At 38.8% G+C, this 8,855-nt stretch overlaps 1 non-coding gene across 1 annotated transcript; it reads left to right on the top strand.

Annotated features, from left to right (window-relative positions):
* The first annotated feature begins 7,497 nt into the window (after positions 1–7,497).
* On the top strand, positions 7,498–7,604 carry LOC136121820 (U6 spliceosomal RNA). Its single transcript, XR_010655821.1, has one exon. It is a non-coding gene; the product is annotated as a U6 spliceosomal RNA (small nuclear RNA).
* Positions 7,605–8,855: the final 1,251 nt, after the last annotated feature.

Raw genomic sequence — 8,855 nt, 5'->3', positions numbered from 1 at the left:
AGAGGCAAGAGACTTTTTCTTCCCTCTTTGTTTCCTGGTGCGCGAGGAGAGGGGTTTAAGAACGCTGCTTAAAGGAACCCCAGAGACGGGCGCGAGCCGCGGCTGAGGGCGCGAGCCCCCGAGACGGGCGCGAGCCGCGGCTAAAAGCGCAAACCCCAGAGACGGGCGCGAGCCGCGGCTAAAACCGCGGACCCCAGAGACGGGCGGGAGACGCTAAGGCTGCTGCTGCCGCCACCAAGGGGCCTGTGTGCGAGCACAGGTCACTCTCCACACCCCTCTTCCGCGGAGCCTGTGCAGCCCGCCACTGCCAGGTTCCCGGGATCCAGGGACAACTTCCCCGGGACAACGCACGGCGGGCCTCAGGCTGGTGCAACGTCACGCCAGCCTCTGCCGCAACGTCACGCTGCCTCTGCCGCCGCAGGCCCGCCCCGCACGCAGTGCCCCTCCTTCCCCCATCCCCCAACCCCCGGCCTGAGTGAGCCGGAGGCCCCTAATCACAGGCTCCTTTAACCCCGTCCTGTCTGAGCGAAAAAACAGACGCCCTCCAGCGACCTACACGCAGAGGCAGGGCCAAATCCAAAGCTGAGCTCCTGTGAGCTGTGAGAACAAAGAAGAGAAAGGGAAATCTCTCCCAGCAGCCACAGAAGCAGCGGATTAAAGCTCCACAATCAACTTGATATACCCTGCATCTGTGGAATACCTGAATAGACAAGGAATGATCCCAAATTGAAGAGGTGGAATTTAGGAGCGAGATCTATGATTTTTTTCCCTTTTCCTCTTTTTGTGAATGTGGACGTGTATGCTTCTGTGTGAGATCTTGTCTGTATACTCTTGCTTCCACCATTTGTCCTAGGGCTCTATCCGTCCAAGACTTTTTTTTAAAAATTCTTTTTCTTAATAATTAAGTTTAATTGTAATAACTTTATTATACTTTACCTTCGTTCTTTCTTTCTTTCCTTCCTTCCTTCCCTCCTTTAGACAACGAATCACCCCAAATTGAGGAGGTGGTCTCAGGGAGCAGGATTTATGATTTTTTCCCCTTTACCTCTTTTTGTGAAGGTGTATGTGTATGCTTCTGTGTAAGATTTTCTCTGTATAGCTTTGCTTCCAACATTTGTCCTAAGGTTCTATCCGTCCCTTTTTTTTTTTCTAAATATTTTTTAATTCAATAACTATATTATACTTTATTTTATTTTTACTGTATCATCTTTCTTTCTGTCTTTTTTCCTTCTTTCCCTCCTTCCTTCCTTCCTCCCTCCCTCCCTCCCTCCCTCCTTTCTTTCCTTCTTTGCTTCTTTCTTCCTTCCTTCCTTTCCTCCTTTCCTTCTTTCTTTCCTCATACTTCTACTAATTCTCTCTACTTTTTCTCCCTTTTATTCTGAGCCGTGTGGATGAAAGGCTCTTGGTGCTCCAGCCAGGAGTCAGGGCTCTGCCTCTGAGGTAGGAGAGCCAACTTCAGGTCACTGGTCAACAAGAGACCTCCCAACTCCACATAATATTAAACAGCGGAAATCTCCCAGAGACCTCCATCTTAACACCAGCACCCAGCTTCACTCAACGACCAGCAAGCCACAGTGCTGGACAACCTATGCCAAACAACTAGCAAAACAGGAACACAACCCCACCCATTAGCAGAGAGGCTGCCTAAAATCATAATAAGGCCACAGACACCCCAAAACACACCACCAGACGTGAACCTGCCCACTAGAGAGACAAGATCCAGCCTCATCCAGCACAACACAGGCACTAGTCCCCTCCACCAGGAAGCCTACACAACCCACTGAAACAACCTTAGCCACTGGAGACAGACATCAAAAACAACGGGAACTACGAACCTGCAGCCTGCAAAAAGGAGACCCCAAACACAGTAAGATAAGCAAAATGAGAAGACAGAAAAACACACAGCAGATGAAGGAGCAAGATAAAAACCCACCAGACCTAACAAATGAAGAGGAAATAGGCAATCTACCTGAAAGAGAATTCAGAATAATGATAGTAAGGATGATCCGAAATCTTGGAAGTAGAATGGACAAAATGCAAGAAACAGTTAACAAGGACCTACAAGAACTAAAGATGAAACAAGCAACGATGAACAATGCAATAAATGAAATTAAAATCACTCTAGATAGGATCAATAGCAGAATAACTGAGGCAGAAGAACGGATAAGTGACCTGGAAGATAAAGTAGTGGAAATAACTACTGCAGAGCAGAATAAAGAAAAAAGAATGAAAAGAACTGAGGACAGTCTCAGAGACCTCTGGGACAACATGAAACGCACCAACATTCGAATTATAGGGGTTCCAGAAGAAGAAGAAAGAAAGAAAGGGACTGAGAAAATATTTGAAGAGATTATAGTTGAAAACTTCCCTAATATGGGAAAGGAAATAGTTAATCAAGTCCAGGAAGCACAGAGGGTCCCATACAGGATAAATACAAGGAGAAACACGCCAAGACACATATTAATCAAACTGTCAAAAATTAAATACAAAGAAAGCATATTAAAAGCAGCAAGGGAAAAACAACAAATAACACACAAGGGAATCCCCATAAGGTTAACAGCTGATCTCTCAGCAGAAACCCTACAAGCCAGAAGGGAGTGGCAGGACATACTGAAAGTGAGGAAGGAGAATAGCCTGCAACCAAGACTACTCTACCCAGCAAGGATCTCATTCACATTTGATGGAGAAATTAAAACCTTTACAGACAAGCAAAAGCTGAGAGAGTTCAGCACCACCAAACCAGCTTTACAACAAATGCTAAAGGAACTTCTCTAGACACGAAACACAAGAGAAGGAAATGACCTATAGTAGCGAACCCAAAACAATATATAAAATGGAAATAGGAACATACATATCGATAATTACCTTAAATGTAAATGGACTAAATGCTCCCACCAAGAGACACAGATTGGCTGAATGGATAAAAAAACAAGACCCTTATATATGCTGTCTACAAGAGACCCACTTCAGAACTAGAGACACATACAGACTGAAAGTAAGGGGATGGAAAAAGATATTCCATGCAAATGGAAACCAAAAGAAAGCTGGAGTAGCAATTCTCATATCAGACAAAATAGACTTTAAAATAAGGACTATTAAAAGGGACAAAGAAGGACACTACATAATGATCAAGGGATCGATCCAAGAAGAAGATATAACAATTGTAAATATTTATGCACCCAACATAGGAGCACCTCAATACATAAGGCAAATACTAACAACCATAAAAGGGGAGATCAACAGTAACACATTCATAGTAGGGGACTTTAACACCCCACTTTCACCCATGGACAGATCATCCAAAATGAAAATAAATAAGGAAACACAAGCTTTAAATGATACATTAAACAAGATGGACTTAATTGATATTTATAGGACACTCCATCCAAAAACAACAGAATACACATTTTTCTCAAGTGCTCATGGAACATTCTCCAGGATAGATCATATCTCGGGTCACAAATCAAGCCTTGGTAAATTTAAGAAAACTGAAATTGTATCAAGTATCTTTTCCGACCACAACGCCATGAGACTAGATATCTGTAAAAAATACAAACACATGGAGGCTAAACAATACACTACTTAATAATGAAGTGATCACTGAAGAAATCAAAGAGGAAATAAAAAAATACCTAGAAACAAATGACAATAGAGACACAACGACCCAAAACCTATGGGATGCAGCAAAAGCAGTTCTAAGGGGGAAGTTTATAGCAATACAAGCCCACCTTAAGAAGCAGGAAACATCTGAAATAAACAACCTAACCTTGCACCTCAAGCAATTAGAGAAAGAAGAACAAAAAAACCTCAAAGCTAGCAGAAGGAAAGAAATCATAAAAATCAGATCAGAAATAAATGAAAAAGAAATGAAGGAGACGATAGCAAAGATCAATAAAACTAAAAGCTGGTTCTTTGAGAAGATAAACAAAATAGATAAACCGCTAGCCAGACTCATCAAGAAAAAAAGGGAGAAGACTCAAATCAATAGAATTAGAAATGAAAAAGGAGAAGTAACAACTGACACTGCAGAAATAAAAAAAATCATGAGAGATTACTACAAGCAACTCTATGCCAATAAAATGGACAATCTGGAAGAAATGGACAAATTCTTAGAAATGCACAACCTGCCAAGACTGAATCAGGAAGAAATAGAAAATATGAACAGACCAATCACAAGCACTGAAATTGAAACTGTGATTAAAAACCTTCCAACAAACAAAAGCCCAGGACCAGATGGCTTCACAGGTGAATTCTATCAAACGTTTAGAGAAGAGCTAACACCTATCCTTCTCAAACTCTTCCAAAATATAGCAGAGGGAGGAACACTCCCAAATTCCTTCTACGAAGCCACCATCACCTTGATACCAAAACCAGACAAGGATGTCACAAAGAAAGAAAACTACAGGCCAATATCACTGATGAACATAGATGCAAAAATCCTCAACAAAATACTAGCAAACAGAATCCAACAGCACATTAAAAGGATCATACACCATGATCAAGTGGGGTTTATTCCAGGAATGCAAGGATTCTTCAATATACGCAAATCTATCAATGTGATAAACCATATTAACAAATTGAAGGAGAAAAACCATATGATCATCTCAATAGATGCAGAGAAAGCTTTCGACAAAATTCAACACCAATTTATGATAAAAACCCTCCAGAAAGTAGGCATAGAGGGAACTTTCCTAAACATAATAAAAGCCATATATGACAAGCCCACAGCAAACATCATCCTCAATGGTGAAAAACTGAAAGCATTTCCACTAAGATCAGGAACAAGACAAGGTTGCCCACTCTCACCACTCTTATTCAACATAGTTTTGGAAGTTTTAGCCACAGCAATCAGAGAAGAAAAGGAAATAAAAGGAATCCAAATCGGAAAAGAAGAAGTAAAGCTGTCACTGTTTGCAGATGACATGATACTATACATAGAGAATCCTAAAGATGCTACCAGAAAAGTACTAGAGCTAATCAATGAATTTGGTAAAGTAGCAGGATACAAAATTAATGCACAGAAATCTCTGGCATTCCTATATACTATTGATGAAAAATCTGAAAGTGAAATCAAGAAAACACTCCCATTTACCATTGCAACAAAAAGAATAAAATATCTAGGAATAAACCTACCTAAGGATACGAAAGACCTGTATGCAGAAAATTATAAGACACTGATGAAAGAAATTAAAGATGATACAAATAGATGGAGAGATATACCATGTTCTTGGATGGGAAGAATCAACATTGTGAAAATGACTCTACTACCCAAAGCAATCTACAGATTCAATGCAATCCCTATCAAACTACCACTGGCATTTTTCACAGAACTAGAACAAAAAATTTCGCAATTTGTATGGAAACACAAAAGACCCCGAATAGCCAAAGCAATCTTGAGAACGAAAAAAGGAGCTGGAGGAATAAGGCTCCCTGACTTTAGACTATATTACAAAGCAACAGTAATCAAGACAGTATGGTACTGGCACAAAAACAGAAAGATAGATCAGTGGAACAGGATAGAAAGCCCAGAGATAAACCCACGCACATATGGACACCTTATCTTTGATAAAGCAGGCAGGAATGTACAGTGGAGAAAGGACAGCCTCTTCAATAAATGGTGCTGGGAAAACTGGACAGGTACATGTAAAAGTATGAGATTAGATCACTCCCTAACACCATACACAAAAATAAGCTCAAAATGGATTAAAGACCTAAATGTAAGGCCAGAAGCTATCAAACTCTTAGAAGAAAACATAGGAAGAACACTCTATGACATAAATCACAGCAAGATCCTTTCTGACCCACCTCCTAGAGTAATGGAAATAAAAACAAAAATAAACAAATGGGACCTAATGAAACTTCAAAGCTTTTGCACAGCAAAGGAAACCATAACCAAGACCAAAAGACAACCCTCAGAATGGGAGAAAACATTTGCAAATGAAGCAACTGACAAAGGATTAATCTCCAAAATTTACAAGCAGCTCATGCAGCTCAATAACAAAAAAACAAACAACCCCATCCAAAAATGGGCAGAAGACCTAAATAGACATTTCTCCAAAGAAGATATACAGAATGCCAACAAACACATGAAAGAATGCTCAACATCATTAATCATTAGAGAAATGCAAATCAAAACTACAATGAGATATCATCTCACACCAGTCAGAATGGCCATCATCAAAAAATCTAGAAACAATAAATGCTGGAGAGGGTGTGGAGAAAAGGGGACACTCTTGCACTGCTGGTGGGAATGTGAATTGGTTCAGCCACTGTGGAGAACAGTATGGAGGTTCCTTAAAAAACTACAAATAGGACTACCATATGACCCAGCAATCCCACTACTTGGCATATACCCTGAGAAAACCAAAATTCAAAAAGAGTCATGTACCAAAATGTTCATTGCAGCTCTATTTACAATAGCCAGGACATGGAAACAACCTAAGCGCCCATCATCGGATGAATGGATAAAGAAGATGTGGCACATATACACAATGGAATATTACTCAGCCTTAAAAAGAAATGAAATTGAGCTATTTGTAATGAGATGGATAGACCTAGAATCTGTCATACAGAGTGAAGTAAGTCAGAAAGAAAAAGACAAATACCGTATGCTAACACATATATATGGAATTTAAGGGAAAAAAATGTCATGAAGAACCTAGGGGTAAGATAGGAATAAAGACGCAGACCTACTGGAGAACGGACTTGAGGATATGGGGAGGGGGAAGGGTGAGTTTTGACAGGGCGAGAGAGAGTCATGGACATATACACACTAACAAACGTAGTAAGGTAGATAGCTGGGGGGAAGCAGCCGCAAGGCACAGGGATATTAGCTCGGTGCTTTGTGACAGCCTGGAAGGGTGGGATGGGGAGAGTGGGAGGGAGGGAGACGCAAGAGGGAAGACATATGGGAACATATGTATGTGTATAGCTGATTCACTTTGTTATAAAGCAGAAACTAACACACCATTGTAAAGCAATTATACCCCAATAAAGATGTTAAAAAAAAAAAAAAAAAGGCAGAAAGACGTTTTTCAGGTTGAAAATAATTAATACCAGAAGGAACCTCAGACCTCTGGAAAGAAATGAAGAGTAACAGAAAATATGAATACCTAGGTTAAATGTAAAATGAGTAATTCTTATTTATGTTTGCATATTTATATATTTTATTGAATTTGTTTAAAATGCTATTGATTGTTTAAAGCAAAACTATTGGGTTAGCCAAAAAGTTTATTCAGGTTTTTCAAAACATCTTACGGTAAAACCCAAATGAATTTTTTGGCCAACTTAATAGCATTTATTTATTGGCATATGTACTGATAAAACAGAAGATAATAAGAGCACAAAAGGCAAGAGGAAACAAATGGATTTATGCTATGTTATAAAATTTTAACACTGGTTTTGAAGTCACACACTTACGAGCTGACTGTGATAACTTAAAGATGAATATTATAAGCTCTAGAGAAACTACTAAAACAAATATTAAAAATCAATACAGTGCTTGCTTCAGCGGCACATATACTAAAATTGGAATGATACAGAGAAGATCAGCATGGCCCCTGCACAAGGATGACATGGAAATTTGTGAAGTGCTCCATATTTTTACTATTTACAATACTACTTTTACTATTTATGATAGCCAAGACATGGAAACAACCTAAAACAGAGGAATGGATAAAGAAGATGTGGTACACATATACAGTGGAATATTACTCAGCCATTAAACGGAAGGAAATTGGGTCATTTGCAGAGATGTGGATGGACCTAGAGACTGTCATACAGAGTGAAGTAAGCCAGAAATAGAAAAACAAATATCGTATATTAATGCATATATGTGGAATCTAGGAAAATGGTATAGATGATCTTATTTGCAAAGTAGAAACAGACGTAGAGAACAAACATATGGATACCAAGGGGGAAAGTGGGGGAGTGGGATGAATTGGGAGATTGGGATTGACATATATACACTATCGATACTATGTATAAAATAGATAACTACTGAGAACCTCCTGTATAGCAGAGGGATCTCTTCTCAGTACTCTGTGGTGACCTAAATGGGAAGGAAATCCAAAAAAGGGGGATATATGTATATGTATAGCTGATTCACTTCATTGTATAGCAGAAACTAACAACATTGCAAAGCAAGTATACTCCAATAAAAATTAATTTAAAAAAATAAATACAGAAGAAAAAATAAAATACTATATATATCACTAAAAAAAGTCATAAAAAACAATGGAAAGATAAAAACAAGAAAGAAAAAAATTAAAGGAATAATATTAAAAGATATAATGTTTAAATCCAACTTATCAATGATTAGATTAAATGAAAATAATTAAAACACTCCATGGCCATATCATCAAAAAGTCTACAAACAATTAATGCTGGCGAGGGTGCGGAGAAAAGGGAACCCTCCTACATTGCTGGTGGGAATGTAAATTGGTACAACCACTATGGAGAATAGTATGGAGGTTCCTTAAAAAACTAAAACTAAAAAAAAAAAAAAAAAAAACTAAAAATAGAACTACCATATGACCCAGCAATCCCACTCCTGTGCATATATCTGGAGAAAACTATAACTTGAAAAGATACAGCACTATTTACAATAGCTAAGACAAGGAAGCAACCTAAATGTCCATTAGCAGAGGAATGGATAAAGAAGATGTGGTACATATATATGATGGAATATTACTCAGCCATAAAAAGGAATGAAATAATTCAATTTGCAGCAATGTGGATGGACCTGGAGATTATCATAGTAAGTGAAGTAAGTCAGACGGAGACAAATATCATATGATATCACTCATATGTGGAATCTAATTTTAAAAATGATACAAATGAACTTATTTACACAA

This window comes from Phocoena phocoena, chromosome 3 (genome assembly GCF_963924675.1).
Source record: "Phocoena phocoena chromosome 3, mPhoPho1.1, whole genome shotgun sequence".
Taxonomy (NCBI): Eukaryota; Metazoa; Chordata; class Mammalia; order Artiodactyla; family Phocoenidae; genus Phocoena; species Phocoena phocoena.
Note: the sequence above shows the minus strand (reverse complement) of the source record. Positions and strands in the feature narration are given on the sequence as shown.